Source organism: Sciurus carolinensis, unplaced genomic scaffold (genome assembly GCF_902686445.1).
Source record: "Sciurus carolinensis unplaced genomic scaffold, mSciCar1.2, whole genome shotgun sequence".
NCBI lineage: Eukaryota > Metazoa > Chordata > Mammalia > Rodentia > Sciuridae > Sciurus > Sciurus carolinensis.
The window spans coordinates 233,690-258,474 of NW_025920121.1; the positions used below are offsets into that span (position 1 = coordinate 233,690).

The window sequence follows — 24,785 nt, forward strand, 5'->3', positions numbered from 1 at the left end:
ATCATTTTAGCTTTACTAATAGGTTAAGTATGTCCCTATTTACAAGCAAAAAAAGAACATTCTGAAAAGGACTTCTATAAAATGAAAACATAAGAACCAAAGGTATTATGATAAAAGACAAAATAGTGATTGTCTTGAGAGTATGTATTGACTGAAAAAGAGTGGGAGAAAACTTAGGAAAAGAAACATTCTGTATCTTAATATTGTTAAAATTGCATGGGTCTGAACATACAAAATGTTCCATGAAGGCTTTACTTTAACAATACTATGCTTCACTCTTCCTGCTCAGGATGCCTTTGGCTATTCCAGGTCTCTTATTCTTCCAGATGAAGTTCATGATTGCTTTATTTCTATGAAGAACATCATTGGGATTTTAATTGGAATTGCATTGAATATACATAACCCCTTTGGTAGAATGACCATTTTGACAATATTAATTCTACCTATCTAAGAACATAGGAGATCTTTCTATCTTCTAAGGATTTTATTAATTTCTTTTTTTAATGTTCTGTAGTTTTCATTGCACAAATCTTTCACCTCTTTTGTTAGACTAATTCACAAGTATTGGTTTTTTCAGGATTTGTGAATGGAGTGGTTTTCCTAATTTCTTTCAGAGGATTCCACACTTATAAATAGAAATGCATTCATGCATATTGATTTTGTATTCTGCTCCTTTGCTGAATTCATTTATTATTTCTAGAAGTTTCTGGTGGAGTTCTTTGGATCCTCTAACAAAGAATCCTGTCATCAGCAAATAGTGATATCTTGAGTTTTTCTTTTCCTATTCATATCCCTTTAATTTCTTTGGTCTGTCTGATTGCTCTGGCTAGCGTTTCAAGGATGATGTTGAATAGAAGTGATGAAAGGCATCCCTGTATTTTTCCAGTTTTTAGAGGAAATGCTTTCAGTTTTCCTCCACTTAGAATGATGTTGGCATGGGGTTGGCTAGATAGCCTTTATAATGTTGAGGTATGTTCCAGATATCCCTATTTTTTCTAGTGCTTTGAGCATGAAGGGGTGCTATATTTTATAAAATGTTTTCTCATCATCTACCGAGATAATCATATGATTCTTAACTTTAAGTCTATTGTTATGATGAATTATGTTTATTGATTTCTGGGTATTGAACCAATCTTGCATTCCTGTGATGAGCTCCACTTGATCATGTTACAGTATCTTCTAATATGTTTTTGTATGCAGTTTGTTAAAATTTTGTTAAAAGGATTTTTGCATCTATGTTCATCAGGGATATTAGGGTAAAGTTTTCTTTCCATGATGTGTCTTTGTCTGTTTTGGTCTCAGAGATACTAGCTTCATAGAATAAGTTTGGAATAGTTCCCTCCTTTTCTATTTCATGGAATACTTTGAGGAGTATTGGTATTAGTTCTTCTTTGAAGGTCTTTTAAAACTCAGTTGAGAATCCATCTGGTCCTAGACTTTTCTTGGTTGGTAGGCTTTTGATAGATTCTTCTATTTCAGTGCTTGAAATTGATCTGTTTAAATTGTGTGTGTCCTCCTGATTCAGTTTGGGAAGATCATATGTCTCTAAAAATTTGTCAATGGCTTTGATATTTTCTACTTTGAGTATAGATTTTCAAAATAGCTTCTAATTATGGTATATATTTCAATGGTGTCTGTTGTGATCTTTTTTTTTTTCACAAATTCTAGTAATTTGAGTTTTCTTTCTCCTTCTCTTCATTAGTGTGGCTAAGGGTTTATCTGTTTCACAATACCATACCTTAAACTATATTACAGAGCAACAGTAACAAAAATGGCATTGTATTTCACCAAAATAGACAGGTAGACCAGTGGTGCAGAACTGAAGACACAGAGGCAAATCCACATAAATACGGTTACCTCATACTAGACAAAGGATCCAAAAATGTGCAATGGAGAAAGATAGCCTGTTCAACAAATGGTGCTGGGAAAACTGGAAATCCATGTGCAGCAAAATGAAATTAAACCTCTATTTCTCACCCTTCACAAAACTCAAATTGGATCAAGAATCTAAGAATTAGACTAGAGATCCTACACCAAAAAGAAGAAAAAGTAGGCCCAAATCTTCATCATGTTGGCTTAGGACCAGACTTCCTTAACGAGACGCCTAAAGTTCAAGAAATGAAAGTGGATCAATAAATAGCATGAAATCAAATTAAAATGTTTTTTCTCAGCAAATGAAAAAATCAATAATGTGAAAAGGGAGCCTACAGAGTAGGAGAAAATATTTTCCACATGCACCTCAAATATAGCACTAATCTCCAAAATTTATAAAGAACTTACGAAACTTTAAAACAAAAATACAAAGAACTAAATCAATAATTGGGCTAAGGAACTGGACAGACACTTTATAGAAGAATATTAAAGGCAATTGAAAAATGTATAGACAAGGGTTCTACACTTCTAGTATTCAGAGAAATGCAAATTAAAACCACCCTGGGATTTCATCTTACTCCAATAGGAATGGCTGTTATCAGGAACACGAACAACAATTGGTGTTGACGTGGATGTGGGGAAAAAGGCACACTTGTACATTGCTGGTGGATTTGCAAATTGGTGCAGCCACTTTGTAAAGCAGTATTGAGATTCCTCATAAAACTTGGAATGAACCAACATTTTGACCCAGCTATCCCACTCTTTAGTTTGTCTCCAAAGGAATTAAAATCAGCATACTACAGTATCACAGTCACATCAACATTTATAGCAACTCAGTTAACAACAGCTAGATTGTGGATCCAACCTAGATTCCCTTCAATAGATGATTGGATAAAGAAACTGTGATATATATACACAGTGGAATATTTTTCTGTCATAAAGAATAAAATTATGGCATTTCCAGGTAAATGGATGGAATTGGAGAATATTGTGCTAAGTGAAATAAGACAATCCCAAAAAACCGAAGGCCAAATGTTTTCTCCAAGAAGTGAATGATGATACATAATGGGGGTAGAGGGCAAGAGAAGAATGGAGGAACTCTGAATTGTGTAGAGGGAAATGAGAGGGGGCATGGGGGTATGCAAGGTGGTTAATTAGACAGATATCCTTACTCTTTATATATGTATGATTACACAAATAGTGTGAATCTACATTGTGTAGAACCATAGAAATGAAAAGTTCTACCCCATCTGTGAAAAATATATCAAAATGCAGTCTAGAAAAAATAAGAAAAATTATAATTAAAGAAGTAACACTGCACTAAGTGAAGAGACAGAAAAGGTCACATTCTGTGTAAATCCATTTACATGAACTCTCCAAAACAGATAAATCCATAAAATAAAATCCGTAGCAAGAAATGTTCAATTAATGGCTACCAAGGATAGAGAACTGGGACACTCAAGCAACAAGCATGGGCATTTGAAGCATTCTAAAATTAGTGGTGATAACTGTACAAATCTGAATATAATAAAAAATTATTTTCTTATATTAAAAAGTAGTAGTTTTATATTCTTGCTCTTTTGTTCCTTTTTATAAAAATCAATCTTATTCCTTTGAAGAGTATTTGCAATTATCAAGGATCACAATGCAGGCCACTTCCATATCTGGACAAAACAGAGGAGACACAAAGTAACATCAGCTTTTGAAACCAACAACAAACTAAAGGGGTCTAGGGATATAGCTGCAGTATAGCATGCTGAAGTCTCTGGACCTGATTCCTAGCATGACAAAAAAAAAAAGGAAAAATGTTAAGTCTACTACCTAAGGCAACCAAATTAATGATAAATATCAGTATGGATAAATAAGTTATTTAAAATTCATAAAATCTAGCAATTCTATTCATGATCCAAATTATAAAATGAAGGGCTGGGGATACAGCAGCACACACACATACACACACAAAGGAAATTAAATCATTCCAAGTACAATATCATCAAAAAGAATAAACATTTAGGTATAAACTTCACTGAAGAAGCAAAAGACTAATACATTTATTACTATGAAATGCTACCCAAAATTGAATGTACAAATATATAAATGGAAAGATATTAATGGAAGAAGTTGATACTACCCAAACTGATCTACAGATTCAATACAATAACTACCAAAATTTCAATCATTTATCTTTTTTTGCAAAAATGGACATTTCATCCTAAAATTCAAGAATTTTAAAAGGCCTTATGCAGTCAAAACAACCTTGAAGATCAAGAACAATTTTAGAGAATCACATGTAACTCATGTTTCTTGATTTCAAAATATACTACAAAGCTATAGTCATTTGAGCAATATTGAAGTTTATTAGTAGAACAGCTACTTAGCATGAGGAAGGACTCTAGGTTCCCTCCCCAGCAGCAAAAAAAGTAAAACCAAAAAAAAAAAACCCACCAATATCTAATAGCAGAGTTTTTTCCCCTTTGTTTTCAAATGTTTGGAACACTTACTGAAATGACCATATACTGGGCTATGAAGTAAAGACTTTAAAAACACTGAAATCATATCAGTTATGTACTATGGCCACAATAGACTTATTATAATCAATAGCAATAAGATAATATGCTATAACACACCACAAAATATTAGAAAACATTCACACCTTCTAAGTAACTCATTTGTCAAAGAAGAAACAACAGGGGCTATTAGCAAACAGCTTGAAGTGAATGATGCTCAATATGCAGTTCTAAGCCCAGACTGGGTCTGGAAAGTTCAATTTCAGCCTGTTAGGCCAGATGTTAGGGGCAGTTTTGGTTCATCGATAACTCCCAGAAAAACGCTCTGCAGACACAGGTCCCACATGAGGAACTTTATTTTATGCGGACAAATCACATCTGCTCAGGGGAAAGGGAAGAAGGAAAAGAAGAATGGACAGGGGCTTCTGCAGGAGGAGGCTTGTAAGGAGATGACTCATCAGCTGGATTAAACTCGGAAGGGAAAGAAGGGTTAAAAGGTGGGGGAGAAGCCAAGAGAGGTTTAGCAAGAAAAAGGAAAATCACGAAGGGGAAAGTTCCTTTCCATTCACCAGGTTGCCCTTATATGTAGTTAATTATAACTAGTATAATTAGGCATATAATTTTACCTAGTATAAAGCTAGAATTTAGGGTGTCATAAATAGACCATTCTGACTTACTATCTAAAGGACAATTTAGCTCTGATTCAGGGAATAGGTGAAGGGGTTTGAGATGATTTAATAAGCATCTCAGGGGCGAGTTTGCTGGGCTGGATATCCCAAATCCCATGGTAATCTGAGACCCACCTGGCTAGTGGATTTGGCGTCCCAAGAACCACAGTGCCAGGCAATGAGAGGTTAGAACAATGGTTTGGTCGTCACCTGAAACCAATGTTTAATCGGGCAAAGAGCTGAGAGAGTTTGAAGACCTGGCCAGGATTTCGAGGGAGAAGCACAAGAGAGCGAGCTTCAAACCCTGAGAAAGAATCTCGGCACCATAAAATTCAGACATCCACCCAACAACTAAGACCAATTCTCAGGGGCGAGTTTGCTGGGCTGGATATCCCAAATCCCATGGTAATCTGAGACCCACCTGGCTAGTGAATTTGGTGTCCCAAGAACCACCGTGCCAGGCAATGAGAGGTTAGAACAGTGGTTTGGTCATCACCTGAAACCAATGTTTAATCGGGCAAACAGCTGAGAGAGTTTGAAGACCTGGCCAGGATTTCGAGCGAGATGCAGCGGGAAATAAGAGAGCGAGCTTCAAACCCTGAGAAAGAATCTCAGCACCATAAAATTCAGGCATCCACCCAACAACTAAGACCAATTATAAGGACCAAGGAGGTACCCCCACACCTCGGCAGTTGAGCGACGGGAGCCGCAAGGGGGGAAGCCGCAGGGCGGTGAGAGGGAGCCGGGAGCCATGAGGCAAGCAGCGGAAGCCCGCGAGGGGGAAGCACGGGCGAGGGGTGAGAGCCGCAAGCCGGTGGAGGGAACTGTGGGGACAGCCGCTTCTCAAATAAGGAGGGGACTGCGGTGGGAGCTTCGGGTGGCCGAGATGTGTTTAAATGGTCAGGGGACTGCCTAAGGGGAACTCACCAATTTTGGAGTCTGGTGTTGTATGCAGAAAACTGGGCATTCAGGTAAATGGAAGGTGAGCCTGAATCTGCGGGCCCAGGAGCCATTGGATGGGATTCTGTTTGCTTAGTCAGCGGGAAAAACCCATCCCGGGTCTTTCGACACCAGATGTTAGGGGCAGTTTTGGTTCGTCGATAACTCCCAGAAAAATGCTCCACAGACACAGGTCCCACACGAGGAACTTTTTATTTTATGCGGACGAATCGTGCCCGCTCGGGGAAAAGGGGAAAGGAAAAGAAGAAGATGGCGAAGGGTTTCTCCTAAGTTATCGGAATTTCACGGGCTGGGAGGAACCAATTGTGGAGGAGAATTATTACAGACTGACTGATGGACCAATGACATATTAGAACGTAATGTGGGAGGCAGGAAGATTACAGCAACATAAGCCGGAAGTTCCTGTAACGGGAGAGGCGGGCATAGCGCAGATTGACAGGTGGTTGGGAGGCCAGATTCCTTACACAGCCTGTGTGGAGGCTAGTAAGGAACCTCAGCTAACATTTACCTCTCATAAGTTCTCATTGGCTCTGTGACCCCTTGAGGAGCAGGTGAGATAACTCAATGTGGATGTTTAAGGTTTTTTCTTACACACCAAGTTTAAACCTAGTATCACAATGAAATTAGCAATAGAGAACTCCTAAAATATTGAGATAATTCAACATTTTCAGTATTTCACAGAACAACTCTCTGTCAGCCTGAGTTACAAGCCAATATTGTAGTGCTTTAGTCTCCTCAGACACTGGTAAATTCATCCTATCACACTAGACTACAATTTTGATCTGGGAAAAAAGTTCCAGGCCTTAAGATGCTTAAATTAACAAATACAAGATACTTTAACTTGGGGGAAATCCACAAAAATCCTAATAAAACTGGACTTAAAACATTTGGAATAAATTTTAATTATATGATTAAAAAATGTGTGTATGTTCATGTGTACAAGCACACAAGCACAGAAAAATCAAGACTTAACACATTATTTCTTTTAGGGATTCTTTTTGTCTCCCCTGCACATTTATTTCTTGTTCTTCCTGAACATAGTTATCTTAACTACTTCAGATTTTCTTATGTCAGAATCTGAGAGTCTACGTTTTAGATGTCTCATCCATAAACACACAGTGTTTTGAGAAAAAAAGAATTTTCACAAGCAAGACAAAACACCTTTTGCATTTTCCAGTAACAAGGAAAAAACAAAAGTAAAGAGTCACTACAGGAAAATTCAGCACATACTGACCTCTGGAAGGTCAAAAGAAAAGCTGTGAAACCAGATGCACTCCACTCCCAAGACGTGCCACAGGGCAGCACACCCCAGCAACTCACCCTCTTTTTCTTCCAAGTTCTCTCTTGAATTTGAAGAACGCGATCCATCGGCGAGATCAAGCGTAGAAACACTGTAGAACATGAGCACCTCGACGATGGAGCTCCCAGTAGAGATTCTTCCTCAAAACGTGCTTGGCAAATGGTGGCAAGGGGTTTATATAGCACTTGGGATACTGTGATTGGTCCACAGTTATGCTAAATAGGGTTTGAAAGTGTACCAATGCTATTGGTCCAAAACATGCAAATGCTATTGGTCAATTCTTGAGTCCCGGCTTTCATTCAACTCTGCTCCACTTCCTTTTTCTCAATGCAGGTTGAGAAGTGGGAGGTTGAGGTCCTGGATGGCCCACAGTGCTGTGGGGGGGCAGGCTACTGAGACAGTCCTCCCAACTCTTTCTGGACCTGATGACTGCAGGGTGACAGCTCAGTGAGCCTTCATCCACCTTGGTGCTGGCTCACCCTGCTTGTGTGTCAGTGTTCATGCTGCAGCAGGAACTCCAGTGCTCAGACCCACCCAGGCCCGACTCCACCACTCCATTGTGCCACTGTTGCTCCACTACCCTTGGCCTTGCACTGACACCTATGAAGACCAGCAGTGCAGACCCTCAGAGTTCACTGGTCTCCCAGCTGGTGACTTGGGGTGGGAGGGTCAGAAGTCTACTGCTCTTCTATGCCAACCCTGCCCACCCCCACCCCATTGCCCTGCTGACCCAGATTCTTGCTCACATTGGCTTCCTGATGGAGGAGTCCAGGGACATTTTCAGCCCACGGGTGCTGAAGGGCAGGCCTCTAGGGGAGATGGTGCAGTGGGTGGACATCCTGGCTACTCTCTATATCCTGGGCCACAGCCTGCGGGTCACCATCTCCCTGAAGGAGCTGCAGAGGTGAATGCTGGGGACAGCCAGTAAACCATGATGGAGTGGGAAGGGACCCAGGAGAACATCCCAGAATCCCCTGCTCCACCTCAGGTCCCATGGCCCATGGATACTGGGAGGCTTCCTGGCTTTCTATGAGGTACTGGCATCCCCAGGTCCCCAGTGACCCGCTCCATCTGTCTACTGCTTCCCCTCCATGCTGACACTCTGTCACATTTGGGATGCATCCAGGAAGTGTGTCCTGATCTCCATCTCTGAGCCTGTGTTGGAGGACAGCATTTGCATTTAGGGGCTGACAAATTTGGCTTGAGACCCAGGCATGGTGGTGCAACCTGTAATCCAGTGGCTCCAGAGGCTGAGTCAGGAGGATCATGAGTTCAAAGCCAGTCTCAGCAAAAGCGAGGCACTAAGCAACTCAGTGAGACACTGTCTCTAAATAAAATAGAGTTGGGAGTGTGGCCCAATGGCCAAGTACCCCTGAGTTCAATCCCTGGTACATGCCACAGAAAAAATTGGCTTGAGGGATGGAGGAGGCCAGTGAGGAGAGGACAGTGAACAGACCTGGAAAGTGGCACACACAGAAAGGGTCCGGCCCTGCTTCTCTGGCCTCCAAACTGTCCCTCAGGTCACAAAGAGCCTTTGACAAAAGGGAGGCCAGACCACTCTGCTTGGTTATTTTGGGATGGACTCAGAGCCCCTGGCTGTCCCCTCAGGGACACCAGGCTCTGTATCTTTCCTTTTAGCCAAGATTTAATACAAGACCTGTCTTGCTGGGGTGGAGAGTGGATCCAGCCCATCTTCTGCCCTCCAGGGTGTCCGCATGGGCTGGTTCTCAGCTCAGCTTTGTGGGACTAGATGGAATAACGAGAGCCCCAGAAATGAGTTCCACCAGGAACTGAATAAAACCTAATGGTGGGCCCCACCTGGGAGCAGAGAGGTGGCCTGGGGCCAGACTGGCATGGGGGACTCTCACAGCCCTGGGTGGCTGGGCCAACTGCAGGGCTGTAGAGCAGGGCCCTGGTGCCTCGCAGGTCTGGTGGACAGGAGCCTTAGCCATGCTTGGTCTCCACGGGCGCTTGTTATGTACACTGGCCAGTCTACAGGGTGTGGGAGCACTGCTGGGCCAACTCCCTTTCTCCCCCAGATCCAGGAATCACAGGGATGAGTCTGCTGATTTGCTGGCTCTCCTGGCACCTGGTCCTGTTCTTAACCCTGAGCTTGCTCACTAGAAAAGAAGGCCTGGGAGGAAAGCATGAGCCTTGGATGGGGTCCCCCACCCTGTGACCACCAGTGTGGGAAATGCCCTGCCTGGGTTTCCCTTTGGGCCCCCTGGCTGTGGTCACTGTGGCCAAGGGATGGTTGGATTTGCTTCCATCTGCTTGGAGCCCCTTGCCCCAGGTGTCCTGGCAGGTCTCCTTGGCTGCAGTGAGGACCTTCCGAGGCACTGGGGCATAGGCTGGGGATGTTCAAGGACAACTGCCTCTGTGGGAGCAGGAGCAGAGAGGAGGGTAGCCCATCATGATGGGCATCATAAAGCTTCTGCTGGGCAGAGGAGAGTCAGCCCCTCCTGAGCAGAAACCCATAGGAGAATATAATTCCTTCTTCAGTAGTGATCCTCTGCTTCCTGAGGCAGCTTATTAGATGCCCAGTTAAATCCCTGACTCCTTTCTGCCCCTGGTGCTCTGGGGGAGGAGACAAGGGTCTGCTAGTAATGGGGAGGGGGCAGTGCCCACAGTGCTCAGGAGGGAGATGGGCACTGGAGTGGCCAGAGGGATAGCAGGTGCCTGGGGAGACGGGAACGTCCAGGACTGCCCTGGCAGTGTGTTCCCAGTAACCAGATGCGTCCAGAGAAGCTGAGAATCCCTGTGTGCACTTTAGCACTAGAGCCAAAGATCTCAGAGCACTTTGTAGGAATTTATTTTAATTAGGTCCTTCCCACAGAGAGAGAGAGAGAGAGAGAGAGAGAGAGAGAGAGAGAGAGAATAGTTGAGCACTAGCTGGAGAGAATATTTCTAGCCCTAGACCAAAGGCACAGAGAGATATAAAACCAGAGAATTTTTAGCTTAGAAGGGACTGGGGAGGTTTGTCTGATCAACATGTTACAGCAGTGGAGGTGGACACCAGGAGGGCTCAGTGACTGGTGCAAGGGCACCAGAAGACGCCTGCATGCTCAGAGGAGCCAGGGTCTTCTCTGCATCTGAATTCTGGATGCTGATCCCTGGGAGGGCTTCTCTCTCCACTGGGGTAGGTTTTCTCCTCCTCCCTCCTCCCATTTTCCCATCCAACAGTTTGATCTTTCAGCAGAAATCTACTGAGTCAGTCCTTCTCAATATTTGCTGAGGCCCTATGTTGTCAGTGGCCAGCTGGGCATCCCAGGCAGGAAGGGGGACCTCAGCACCTCTGGAGCTGTGGTGTTGGGCACAGGAATCAGGAATGTGGGTGGGGTGACATTTTTCTTTTCATTATAGTAAAGTGCACATCATGTCAAATTCACCGTCTTGACCATTTTTCAGTGCGTGGTTCAGTGGCTTTAAGTACATTCCCAGTGTCCGGTGGCCATTACACTACGCAGAATGCCTCTTGCAAAATGAAGACTCCACGCTCACTCCATACCAAGCCCCTGACCTCCCCTCCCCTGACAGCCGGGCTTGTGCAGTTGGGTCAGTCTGGGTGTGGCCAGGAGCCAGGTACTGTGGAAAGTCTCCCTTCCTGGAACGCCCCTGCCCAGGCCCTGCCTCAGGCAGCAGCCCAGGGACTAGCTTGGCAGTTCCGTGTGAACACTCCTTCCTGGTGGTAGGGGCTGTGTTAAAGCCTCTTCCTAGGGATATCTTGCCCTGCTCCCTGCTGCCCAGGTTCTTGGGGGGCTCAGAGAGCCCCCCTTCCGCTTGGCCCTGAAGCACGGAGGCACCTGGTGGGAGTCCTGGAGAGAGCGCTAGCCTGCTGTGCCTCCCACGCACCTTCGGCTGCAGGTTGTCCGGGATGGTGTTTTTCAATTCCTCCTGAGGCCCCAGCCAACCACTTAGTGTAAAATTGCCCATAAAAGTGAACTTGAATTGCAGGCGATAAGCTGGCAGCCTGCTCTCCTGTGGCTGACCCTCTTGGCTCTCCACGGGCGAAGCTAGGGTTCTATGTGATGAGCAATGGGTCCTGAGATACTCCTTCAGTGAAGTCACCATAGATTGAAAACGCTCATCCTCCAGGACCTGAGGCCACAGGCTTCCATCAGTACCTGGGAAGGGGTCTCTGTTGTCCCCGGCCACTGTGTCTCCTCCCTCCTTCCTGCTGCCATGTGCTCTGAACCCATGGAAGACCCAGGTCCAGCCTGGAGTGTGCAGAGCAGCAGGACAGGCCCTGGCCCCACCCAGGCGGACAGCCTCAGCCGGGCTCCTCCCATGGCCTCTGGGAAAGGCCCTCGTAGACCAGCTTCACTCATTCAAAGATTCCTCTGGGGTTTGCCTGAAAGAGGGGGTGTTCATTCCCTCATGGGCTGGATCCTATCCCCAGTCCTGAGATTTGAGGATGACTTCCTCTTGCCCCCAGTGGAAGGTGGCATCTCAGGACAGTCACCAAGTGTGAACAGGCAGAGGGGGAGGAGGGAGGGCACAGGAGTAGGGGTGCCAGCTGTCAGGAAGACTTCCTGGAAGAGGAGCCACCTGCGAGTTAGGAATCTGGAAGGAAGTCTGTCGAGGAGGCCCATGGAGACCACGGAGCAGAGGGGCGGGTTGGTGACAGTGACTGAGGTTTCTGCTGCACCTGTCTCAAGCGCCACAGGAGCAGGAAGTGCTGGCTCCCTTGCCTGAGTGGCAGTGACTGGCTCTGGTCTTGTCAACACTGACTTCCCCTGGGGACGGGTTCTGGAGCTCCAGCTGGGTAGGGAGGAGGCTCCTGGAGTGAGGTCCAGGGGCAGTGGGAGCCCCGGAAGGGTCAGAGCCCTGGGGAAATTTGCCCAGTTCCCACTGTAGAGAGAGCCCTCTGGAAGAGGCAGGATGCCCGTGGGAGGCAGACAGGGGTCACTGTCTCAAGATTCTGGTCTGAGTGAGGTGGAGGTCTGTGCTCAGAGAGGCTTCATGGGACACCGTGTCCAGGGGGAGAGCCGAAGCCTCCAAGCAGTAGTGGCCTGAGGAGCCCTCACTCTCACATGGCATCCCCCTTGGTCTGGAGCCCTGTGGGATGCACCCATTTTGTTTGTCTTTTGCCAGTAGAAAAAATGAGCCTCCTAGAGGCCTGTGGTTCACCAGGTTAGTGGCAAAGCGGGGACTGGAACTGTATCTCTGCTGGTGGCCAAGGACTCGAATTGCCTAGGTGTTGCTGGGGTCCATCTAGTGGGTCTGGGGGATGGGAGGGCTCTACAGGTAGCAATGTGGAATCCAACTGCCTAGGTTCCCATCCCAGCCGCACTTCATCCAGGCTGTGCAATCTTAGGTAAATTGCTAAACCTCTGTTTCCTGTGCTGTAAATGGGCATAGGACATGAATGGGTCTGATTTTTAGGGTGGTTGCCGAGATGAACTCCATTGACAGATGGCATCAAGAGCAGGTGGATGCAGTCATGAGTGGATGATGCCTCCAGGCATGGACAGCAGCACAGACTCTCCCAGTGATTTGCTCCCACTCATCTGTCCTCAGGAACCCTGGGACCTGGACCTGGGGTGAGGGGGTGTGGTGGGTGAGGGTCAACAAGAGGAAGCCCTGGGACAAGGACACATACTGCCTAAAATCCATCAGAAATGTGGGAAAGGCCATGGAGCCCTGGTGCCGGGGCCACTCCCAGACCCTCCTGTCTTGCCCCCCTGAACTTGATTCCTCTGGCAGGAAGGGGCAGTGAATCAGTCTTGGCCGTCACTCTGTGGCTCTTGGTTGGGCGGGGGCAGCGAGGAGGAATGCATAGGTACGCACCCTGGGCTAGTTGGAGCCCTGGGACAAGAGTCAGCCTCAGTTTTAAGGGAGGACCTTTGGAGTAAAAAGCCAAAGCCCCGCAGGAGGAAAACAGTGGAGATGTCCTGAGGGTGGGTACAGAGCTCGCCACCCAATATTTCACCATGTCTCTGGAGACGGGGAGCCGCTTCCTGGGATGGCTCCATCCTGGAGTTTGTGCTCTTTCTGCTTTGCTTTCTGGGCATTTCAATGAGAAAGCTTCTAAGGCATGGCTGCCCTGGAAGCCCTGGCTGGCCTTGAGGCTTCTGGTGAGGTCCTTAGAAAGGGGCTCCGTGAGGGAGAGGGGAGGGGGGCCCAGGCCACGTTCCTGTTCCTCTGTCCACTTTAGCAGCAGAGCAAGCCTGACTTTTGCCAGCAGAGATTTGAGTAAGTCACTCAGGAGCCAGAAATAATCTCCCCTTCAGGCCCTCTCCACTCCAGTTTCCACAAGCTGGCCTAAGGGACCTCTCTTAAAAGGAGAAGGAAAAGGGAATCTCACCCACCATTCCCCACACACCCTTGGCTACCATCTCTCCCCAGGTAAAACACAGAATCCCTGACCTGGCCTCAGGGCCCCTTTGACTGGCCTGCCCTGAGGGACACCTTCCTCCCTGTGCCCACCTGCCTCCTTTCTCACCAGACACGTCAAGCCATTTGCATGAAAACCCCAGCAAGTGTTTCTGAGCTTCCTGAAAAGCACCAGACTCTGTCCTTTCTGGGATGGGAGGTCCCTGAGGACAGGTCCTTTCTGTGTGTCCACCAGAGTTCGGGAGGCCTGGCCCCTGTCACAGTGTCTAGATAGGCACACAGAGGCACTGCTCAGGGAGGGAGTGCCCAGTACCTTCAGCACCCCTAGGACTGTCCCCACTGAGTGTCCATGGCATGCCCTTCTCCTGCAAGACTAACACATACCCATGCACATGATGCTGGGCAGCTGGCCACAGGGACCCACCCAGCCCTCCTTTGACAAAAATCTCTCCCCACCCCTAGGACTAAGCATGCCCAAGGCCACTGAGAGGAAGTCAATACACAGTTAAGCAGCACTTGATAAAAATTCAAGTTAATTATCATGGCACTTAGGTGTTCCGATTGCTTTCTTATGGTCTTTTAAATTCAATGTTGCTTTGGTCACCATTAGGAATTAGAATCAGAGGAATAAAGATTCCATCATCTAAAAGTTACATTTTCAAGGGGAAAAAAAAATCACTGAGTAGATTGGGTACCCATGGCCTTGGATATCCAAATGTGCTTTGGTTTTTCTGTACCCTTGTGGATAAGAGCAGAGTAAATGCAAGGTCCCCTGTGCAGGGTCTACATGGCCTCTCATCTGTTTCTAGATTCTGCCAATAGGGACAGATCATGTGGGACAGTCACATGAAAACCATTCACCTCCCTAGAAGGGCCTTTGAAAAGGTTTCAACCTACTTATTTCCCCTGATGACCTTTTCCTCTTTCCTTCCCAATTTCACCAATTCCTTTCCAGAATGTTTATTGAACACCTGTAGTTCCTGCTCATGCCGGCTGGTGGGACTTCCTGCTTGGCACCTTGGAGAAGCAGTACAAGGTGAAGGGCAGTCACATATTCCTCATTAGAGGTCTGGACTTCAGCCCTCCAGTGACCACTGTTGAAACTGGACAATTCCCTACCTGGCCCTCTGTCCCCAGGGCTGCTCTGAGCCTCCCAGAAGGCAGCAGAATCGAGTGGTCACTGGTAACAAGCAGCAGGCCAGAAGCTGGGAGTGGAAGACACAGGGACTTAGTCAAGGCACCCAGAACAAGGGCTGGTCCACCCTGACCCTACCCAAATCAGCGTCAACCTCAGTGCAGAAGCGAGAGTGAGACCTGACAGTCCATCTCTGAGTGGGTGGGATCTATAGAAAGCAAACCACTAGGGTGTTTCCAGAGGGCACCCTGAGTGGAGAACAATTATGAAGATGGACAGGAGGAGAGGCCCAAGGAAAATACCATGTCAATGACAAGAGGCCAGGAGGGAAGGTCGGGCAGGGTGAGGAGATGCCAGACCTGTAGTACTGGCGATGATTCCCCCAGGCCACACCCCGCAGATGAGGGGCAAGCTCCACCTCTGCTCCCTCAAGTTCAGAAGGGAAATGACATGGAGTGGGACAAAGCACACTGTTCTGATGGTCTACTGCTATGCTCCATGGAATCGCATCTCAGGTTTCTGTGCAGGGTTAGAACCATCTTCAGAGGCTTGCTGCAGACCCTACGTGAACTTGGGTTTGTTTTTAAACCTGTCCCCAACTTCTCTCCAAAGCCACAACCTTGGTTAGACCTCGCCAGAGTCAGGACCCCCCTCAGCTAACCTGGAGACCCCCAGCCTGACATCACAGGTACACCCACCACAGATGGAATACCCTCCTGCAGGGGAGGGCCTCAGGTTCATAGTCCATCCCGCATAATGACTGCCCTTTTTTCTAATAAGAAAAGACTCATCTTCCCTCAGTTTCAATTGAGAAATACACACTGTGATTAAAGTGGAAAAAAATCACATTTTGTAATTTATTCATCATCTCCGGCCTTCCCTCCCAGCAGTTGTTGGGCTGAGCAAGAGAGACGGTGCGTCCCTCTTCACACAGAAAATCTAACAGCACTCACAATGCCAAACTCTGCAAATACAACCAAGCTGTAATTGCTGTGAGAAACAGAGCTGAATTATATGACTTCTGTGCATTTAAATTTTCCACCTTAAAGTTGTATTAACAAAGAGCATCTTTTTTGCATTGAATTTATAACTAATGTTCCATTTTGCATTCTTTACATGTGTAGATGAGGCAGTTGTAATGTTCCTAATGCAAAAACTGTTTTTGCTAAATCATATCAAAATGTTTCATGGATCATACCAAAAAGTGTTGATATATGGAAATTGCTCTTTTTCAAAAACTGTCCTTAAAATCCAAATGTATGTTTTGAATTTCTTTTCTCTATGCCACACCCTCCCAAGTATTTGTGGAAAATTAGAGTAAAAAAGTAATATATTAACGCCATGTTGCCAGACATGAAAGCAGGTGGCCAGAATAATGATTACCTGCCTTTAAATAATGCTTATTTTACCTGCCTGTAAATGAAAGAATGTTCGTGCAGAGCTAAATTTACCCTGGCAAAAGTCATCATTTAGAAGGTCTGGGATGTTTCCTTTCCTCACTGTAAAGTAAGAGGATGACTAATATCTTTCTCAATAATCACATAAGGTTTAGGTTTCTCATGCAAAAGAAGACTGCGACTGTGTACCTTGGTCTCTGTTATACATGTGCATACACCTGTAATTATGCGTGCATTTAAATGGGCTCAGAACAAAACTGAACACTGAGAATCAAGCCACTGTAAAGGACTGCAGCACACAAAGCTTTGCAGTCTGGTGACGTGATTCCTGGTTCCCCTGGCAGGCTGTTAGTGAGAGATATTGTCTGTTTTCATATACTCATTTCCCAAATACAAGTAGATTGAAAACCACAACAAAATTTGCTGCACTGTGCAAATTAACTGTTTCAGGTCATCCACAAAGAATGATTAAAATGCATGTGAGCACAGTTCTGCAGATTAACATATTTAGAAGGAGGTGCTGAGCCCAGATGGGAAGAACCATGTGTGCTGTGAGCCTCTGTGGGTGGAGACCCAGTGTGCCACAGTGCTAAGGAGAGACTGGGTGGTCTCAGCCATTCAGGGAGTGACTTAAAGGGGGGCTGGAGAGCTAAGGAGGGTGGATAAAGATGGGAAATGCTGAACAAGAGGCACAGAGCAAAAGCAGAGGTTCTGTCCCTTAAGACTCCGACTCTTTGGAGGGGAGCAGGCCACAACCTGAGGCACTTTTCTTCCTGAGTTGAATTGTCAGTCAAAGGCAGGAAATGCGGCTCAAGAGCCTCTAACACAGGCCCCTGTGTGAGCCACTGCCTTCCAGGGTGAGCCCAGGCAGCACCTAACAGGTGCTCTGGGTTCCCTGGACAGTGTAGTGCTGGCCTGGAGCAAGGCTGGCCAGGGGCCACCTCCCAGTCCCTGATTCTGTGATTGGTTATTGTTGTAGATTGAACTAGCCAGCCATTGGCTTTCCTATGCTCGACACATTCCAAACTGCTCCAGGCAGAGAAGACCCCCTGTGATGCTGGGGACACCCACCTCATGCTGGAGCCACCAACAGCCATAGTCCTTCCCTTGGCTTTATCACAGGAGGGCAGGGGTGAGGTCAGAATTTGAAACTAGTTCTCAACGCTGCTCAGATGGCATGTTTCCCATCCAGTCACGCCACACTAGCAGAGGAATGTATGGGAGTTTCATTGACATCGGGTGATTTTGTGTATATGATGGTGTTGGTGACCCTTATTTAATAGATTCAACTCGTGCATGGATGTCTGTTACTGGCCTGGTCTCCTGAATATCACAACACTGGGATCACCCCTGGGATCCCCAGGTGTGGCATTGGTGTGAAACCAGAGGCCTCACCTGAGCCTCATCCCCAGGGCCAGCCAAGGGTCCCTGCAAATCCAAGTTCTCTTCTGTTCCACGGGGATTCAGCCGCCAAACTCGCATGTTCTGTGCTCGCCATTTATTACTTTTGCTCTTTCATTAATAATTGAATGTTTAGGGGAAAAAATATCTTCAAAGCAGAAGAAAATCCATTCAAAGCTAAATAAACTTTTTTTGGTCAAAATTAAATGTCTTTGTATTTTGAAATGCCAGTTCTGACTCTGCAGGACCAGGGGAATGGGGCAGAGTGAGGAGGATCAGCCAGCTGCCCCGCAACACCAGGTCTGGAGGAATTTCCTTCTTTCAGCATTGTGGCCTCCGGGATGGAGAAATGAAGGTGTTATCAGCCTTCAAAGAGCTTGATTTTAGACCACCCCAGCTTCATGACTTAGGCTGCTGGAGGGTGACAAAGCACCCGGCAGCATTTGAAGGATGCTAGTGTCCAGAAGCCACCATTTCTTATCCTCCTAGAACCACACTAAAAGCTGAACAACAGGCACATGTTATGTGAACCCAGATTATTTTAAAGACATTTTCTTTCCATGTTTTCTTTTACCATTACATGGGAAGTTTTTTTCCTCTAGTTTTTTACTTCCAGACTTCCTGCTTAAAACCTTGGTCAGGTTCAGAGCACTGTGTCCTGAAGGTGCGTGGCCCCCACTCTGCAGGACACCAGGGCTTGGAAACTGCAGCAGTTCCCGTGCATTAGCATATTTTGGCTGAAGTATTGTTTTACTCTGACCTGTATAATAAGTGTCACATTAGCAATGCAACAAATCAAGCACTTGTTAATTTCCCTGGCTTTCCCACACAGCTGGCAGTGTCATCATGTCACCAGATTTTAATTAATATGATAAGTAACACTTGCAAGACAACAGCCTGATTTTTTCCCCCTGTGTATGTGAGGGTCAGAGTGGGGTGCACACATATGTGCACATAGCTAAACCCATGTGTGAAGGTGGACAAATAAAGGAGAAACTGAGATGTTCACAAGAGCTTTTTGCCACAAATTATAGTCACTTAAAACACGTGGACCCACAAAATCCTATTTTCAAGTAACATTTTCTTTACACCATTTTTTTCTCATCTGGATCAAAGACCACCATGCCCAAATGTATCATAAAAACCACAAAGCCATAAAATAAAATGTGCTCATTTTCATACCTGGGTGGCTGTGAGTTTAAGGTTTAGCATTTAAGAGAGAGGCTCAATGCTGCTGTCTTCAGAGAGGCTTAATTTTAATTTCTCTGGCCTCCAGGAGAATAGCAGCAAACATTTCCAACTCTGTTGCAATGTCTCCTCGCACCAGGTTCTGCCTGTGCCTGCTCCAGGGTAAGTCAAAAGTGCAGGAAATGCAGCTGGACCTGGAGTGGGAAACACCATGGCACTGCCAGGACTGAGTTGGTTCAAAACAGTCCAGACACTCTCCAGGGAAAACAGGCAGCGTCCCCTTCCACATCAATGAGATGTGAAGCTCTGTCTGGTGGGGAGGACTTTCTAACCAATGACCTGTGCATCAAATGACATGGAACAAACTAAGGTGATAACCAGATGCAAGTAGTGGAAGCCCTGAAGCTGTTTCTGGAGAGAAAAACTCCAGCAAGAAAACGAGTGGCCAAAATTAGAGCACTCGCTTTCTGATTTCGATTATTCTAGAGAGAAGGATACTTCTTTCTCCTGGGAGTAGAAAGCAGGGACCCTTACAGAAGGCTGAAATGCTTCCAAGTCTCTGCATTGCTGGTCAGCATTATCGTCCTGCAAAACACAAGATTTCCCCCGATGGCTCCCGAGTTCTCAGGATCTACCCACAAGTGAAGCCCAGAAGCCAGAAGCCTCCACCATCCAGGTAAAGGGACCTCTGCTCACCGGGAAGCACAGGACACACTCAGCCCACTGCCAAGGCAGTGCCAACTCCAGCCCTGAACCACACAGAACATCAGCCCTCTGCTGATGCTTCCATCTGAGCTGTGGGCACAGACACACAAGCTTTTTCACCTCCAGCTACTTGTGCAAAAAGCTCCTCTGATTTTACACTGCTAGTGGTTCCCAGGTGCAGCTGGAAGCAGAGGCCCTCAGCCTCCATCCTCCCTGTTTGTATAAGCAGAGTAGACCACTGGACTGCACAGGGGGCCACTGGGAAGCCACACCAGGGCCACCTCTGTCCAGCCAGACTCCCTCAGGGAAGTCCACACAAGAAACGCAGCTCCTGCAGGCTCCTACTAGGCCTTCATGATCAGCCAGTGTGGGGATTGGACCCCACCCCCCCAACACATGCACTGAGGAATCTTTGTCTCCTCTGATGGGACCTTTATGAAGGATGTTCTGGTATCCTCCTTTCCTGTGGGTGCAGCCACACACCACATTCAACACCCTCAGCTCAGGTGGTCCTAAGCACCCTGATTCCAAAGGTCCAAATGCCTCCCAAGAGCTCATTCTGTGCACCAGGCACCTCTCCACACTGCTCAGGTGAGGTGCTGGACACTGACCCCAGAGGAACCCACTGACTGCAGTCCACTGCCCTGCCTGGGCCTTTCTAAGGTAAAGCCACTGCTGCCTGCTTCATCAGGGTGGCCCCTTTTTTAACCCCACTCTCCACCACCTAGAGAGCAACCTCAGAGCTGGGCCATCCACAGAGAGCCGCCAGTAGGCTGGGTGATTTTGGCATTTCCCCAGAGAAATACCAAACCAGGAGGATTGCCAAGGCTCCTGCCAAGGACCAGGATTCAATTACTTAAGTAGCAGCCAGTGTCCCAGAAGCAAAGGGTCCTTGTGTGGTGAGTGGCCATGGCCAGAAGGAAGCTGGACATTGGGACACCACAAGATCTCAGAATATAATCCACCAGCAAAGGTAGAGGCTGCCTGAGCTGAGCCACCAGATCGCCAAGCTAAAAATTAAAACAATGCATGTTATTCTGACCAAATAGGGCAGAGGGGACCCTAGGGGAACTCTGAGCTAAAGAAGAGCCGTGTGCAACTGAGGTAGGCAGAGAAGTGACTGAGAGAGAGGGAGGGCAGAAGAGGGGAGGGGACAGGGGAGGGAGACCCGAATGAAGGGGAGGGGAGGAGAAGGAAGGGATGGGAAGGGGGAGGGAGGGGGAGAAGAAGAAAAGAGAAAAGTGTGGGAAGGAGAGAGGAGGATCTACTCCTAACTACACAGCCAGGCAAGAAAGTGGTCCATCCATGCAACAGAGAGAATGAGATGCATAGATGAAGTTGTTTGTCTGGGTCTGAATCTGTAAAGCACCTATCCATTCACCAACCACCCTGCAAGGAAATCTGCACACGCACTGAGCCCACACTCACTGGCTTGCACACACACACACATGCACACACACACACACCACAGACTAAGGTCGAATCCCAGCAAACAGGAAGCTGTGGTGCTGGCATCAGCTGGGCATCTGCTAAGGGGGCACCAGGAGCTCCCAGGAAGCTCCTGTGCTTCCCTGGGAGTAGAGCCAAGGAAACCACATGCATCCTTGGGAAGGCAGGTGAGCATACCATAAGTTAAAGTCAGGCCCCTGCGGTGGGAAGACACACCTGTGTCTGTGCACCCTAGGAAAAGCAGTCAGTGGTAAGCATAAGTTCCCAGGGATGGCTACATGCATCTGATTTTAATATTTCAAATGCGAAAAGTACCTATCTTAGCAATGAACTGTGTTAGTAAACAAATATTCCAAATTCAAAGTGGGGGTCCTAGCATCACCCTAGCCAGCGATGCTGTCAGGACTGGGGAGAAGTCAAAGAAGTGCCAACTGCCCTGTGACATCCTAGCAATCAATATCTATGCATCAGGAAGGTAATTCCAAAAACTAACATTCAATTATTAAAAATCTCTCATTCCATGAGGAAAATTTCAAGGTCCATCCCAACTTGGTGATCATGGTCACATTGGTCTTCCCATGGGGCCAGGGTCATTAGTTTGCCATAGGTATGCAGAGGCGAGAGGGGCAGCAGGCATCAGCAAGGCATGGGTCATCCACACTAAGGGCTGCCTGCACACTGCAGAGGCCAGCAGGAATGGAGGATGAAGAATGGGGAGGTGGTCACTGTGCAAGAGGCCACCCTAGATCTCAGACCCCCTCATAACACCCGGGATTAAAGAACAAGAAGAGAGGGAAAAGCAGGAAGGATCTGAACCCTCTCCTGGTGAAGCAAGGCCAGGCTGTGCACCCATGGCACAGGCTCAGTGTGCCCAGAGGCACCCCACACATGGGAACCAGCCTGCAGGCTTCAGACCTGGCCGGAGAGCAGGGGAAGGGTGCTCTTGGTCTGGTTTTTGTTTGTTTTGTTGTTTGGTTAAATTCCTTCAAAATTGTACTTGTAATGTGGCGATTGCTTGGCCGTGAAAAGAGCTCTTTGTTGTTTAGCTGACCTATTTGGCTGTTGTAAAAATCGAACAGGAATTGATTTTGATGATCTGACAGACAACGAAGGGGAACACAGCCGTAGCTGAACAAAACGTGCTTTGGGGCTGCTGGTGGGTTGATTCCGTACCTGGGCATGTGTCTGTGGCAGTAATGAGAGAAGAGAAACAAAGTCACACTCCCTGCACATGCGGCTCTGGCATGTGGCACGTTCTGCAAGGGCCATGGTATCCTCAGCTTCTGCCAAGTTATATAATTTCAGTCCTCCTGATCCCAAGTCCTGTGCACAAAGTGCCCAGTGAAGATGCAACAGAAGAGGTAGGAGGAGGAAGGGAGATAAGGCAGAGTTCCTCGCATCTAACCCACACACCATCCCCAAGGGGTACACCATGGCCAGAGGGAACCCTCGGCCACCAATGCCCTCCTGCTCATTAACAGAACTAGCCTCATGCATCACAGCTCAGTCCAGCCCTGGGGAACCAAAGAAGGACTCCAACCACACATAGGATGCACCTTGATTCTGCTGATTTGCATGGTCACTTTGGGACTGGATGTGTCATTAACCTCATGTGCCGAGACTGCTTTAAACAGGAAGTGTGTTACTATCTCAGAGGCTCGGGAAATGCATGCCTTCCTCATGCTGCCCTGCCAGCAGTCTGTGGAAGAAAGATGGCAGCCCTGCCTGCAAGCTGAAGATGGCATCCATTGACCATGTGGAAAAGGAAAGCTGGGTACATCCATGCCCACCACTGACACCTGCATGTGATCAGCAGCTTCATTTCACCCACATTGTCGCAGGGGTACCTGTTAAATTTATTTCTCATAAATTTCTCTTTTCTGAAAAAATACAGCTAAATCGTCAGAAAAAATATGTAGCAACCTGAAAAACCAGTTCTCAAAAGTGATTTACAAAGTGTAAGTGGTGACCGGAAATAAAGTTGCTACTCATTACTAGGCCACAGTGGCAGCAGCAGGAAACACAGGGCACCCCAGCTCCCATGGGCTCCTGGAGAGAACCCTGGATAGGAGGAGAGGCCTCTCTAAGTCTATGCTCCATTGATCTGTTTCAGACAGGAAGCAAGGCGCATACCCAGATTATCTAGGAAGTGCAGAGAATTCTAGTGAGAAGAGCCCTCCCACTGGCCTTCAGCTCCTGCATCTGCTGTGGCCACCAACCAGTCACCACCTTGTGGCTGTGTCCATCTCTGGCACCTTGCACATTCTGGCTCTGAGAGCAGATGTTGGTGTGAGGGGTAGAGCCAGTGTGACATGCTCTTGGGTAGGTCACACTCAGTTTCCTCATCTATAAAATGGAGATGGTACAAAAGGTTTATTCTCCTTGTGAGAATAATATGAGATAATGCTGTAAAAATAGAAATAGTACAAAAATGGAAAAAGGACAGATGGATGGGTAGGAAGATGAGGAATGAGATAGAATGGATGGATGAATGATCAGAAAAATAGATGGATTTTTATTATTTTTGATAATAACATTATTTCCAATAATAAGAACACAAATAATTAAAAGTTGGATGGAATCTTGTTCACGGTTTCGAAGCCAGCCTATGAGAGCCTATCATCCTTGAACCACATACAGGAAGAATCATTATAACTAGTGAGATACCGAGAAATACTGTCTCCCCTCCATTCTTCTTCCATTATCCAGTTACCCAAACACCCATGCACTCACCCATCCATCCATCCATTTGGGCTTATACTTGTGCATTCATCCATGTGATCATCTATCCCTCCATCCACCCATTCATCCATACACCCAGTCATCTATCCTTCAGATCATGCATTCATTCACCTATCTACCCATCCATCCATCCACCTATCCATTCATCTGATCATCCATCCATCCATTTGTTGTCTATTCATTCATCCATCTGATCATCCATCTGATTATACCTCATTCACCAGTCTACACATCCGTCTCCTCACCTATCCATCCAACCACCTTCCACTCACCCATTTATCTGATCATCGATCCATCCTTGTGATTATTCATCCTCCCACCTCCCATCTCCCACCCACTCATCCATCCAGTTGGGTTTTGTGCTCATTTTTTGTTTATTTTTTGGTACTGGGGATTGAACCCAGGGGTGCTTTACCACTGAGAAAATCTAATAGAGTTGAAACTCAGCCTGAGGTTGGACGTGCCTCAGGCCAGTCGCTGGGATCTTTTTGCTCACAAGCAGGTGCCAGAGGGCACAGATGGGGAGGAAAGACCTCTGTCCAGGCTGTATTTGCCTGACCCCTGGCTTCTCTTCTCCCCATTACGATTGGTCTAGCCATCACCATGGCTTGTGGTCAGAGGCTCCCCTGACCCAAGGTCTTCTCCCTCCTGCCTCCTGTGGGGGATGACTGACCTTGCCAGACCTGTGAACTCAGGTCCCCCAGCTCCTCAGCACTGCCTGTGAGGGAGGAGTGAGGAGCTCGAGGGCCCTCGTGCCAGGCTGTGACTCTTGTGCCTGTTTGCTGTCACTTTGTCTGGCTTCCTCTGTCTAGAGCCGCATTCCAGACCAGGTGGGCTATTGGTGAGACAGACACAGACAGCTGTGCCCTGCACAGCTCCTGCCCAGGGCCTTACCTGGGCAGGGAACAGAGGCCTCCTCTCCTCCTGCTGGGAGGGGAAGAGGGCATGTGCCAACTCCAGGCCTGGGTCCCTCTTGGGGATGTGGGCTCTCTGTGCAGGAAGACATGACCCAGCCAGTCTAGCGGGCAGGGAGGAAGAGAGAGCTGGTCTGGCCAGCACATAGAGCTGCTGCAGTGGCAGAGCTGCTCTGGGGGCCAGCCTGGATCAGCCCAGCCCCTGGCATCT

At 47.2% G+C, this 24,785-nt stretch overlaps 1 pseudogene; it reads right to left on the minus strand.

Annotated features, from left to right (window-relative positions):
- LOC124973755 (probable RNA-binding protein 19) overlaps positions 1-24,785 on the minus strand; it is a 554,767-nt pseudogene that overhangs the window by 202,927 nt on the left and 327,055 nt on the right.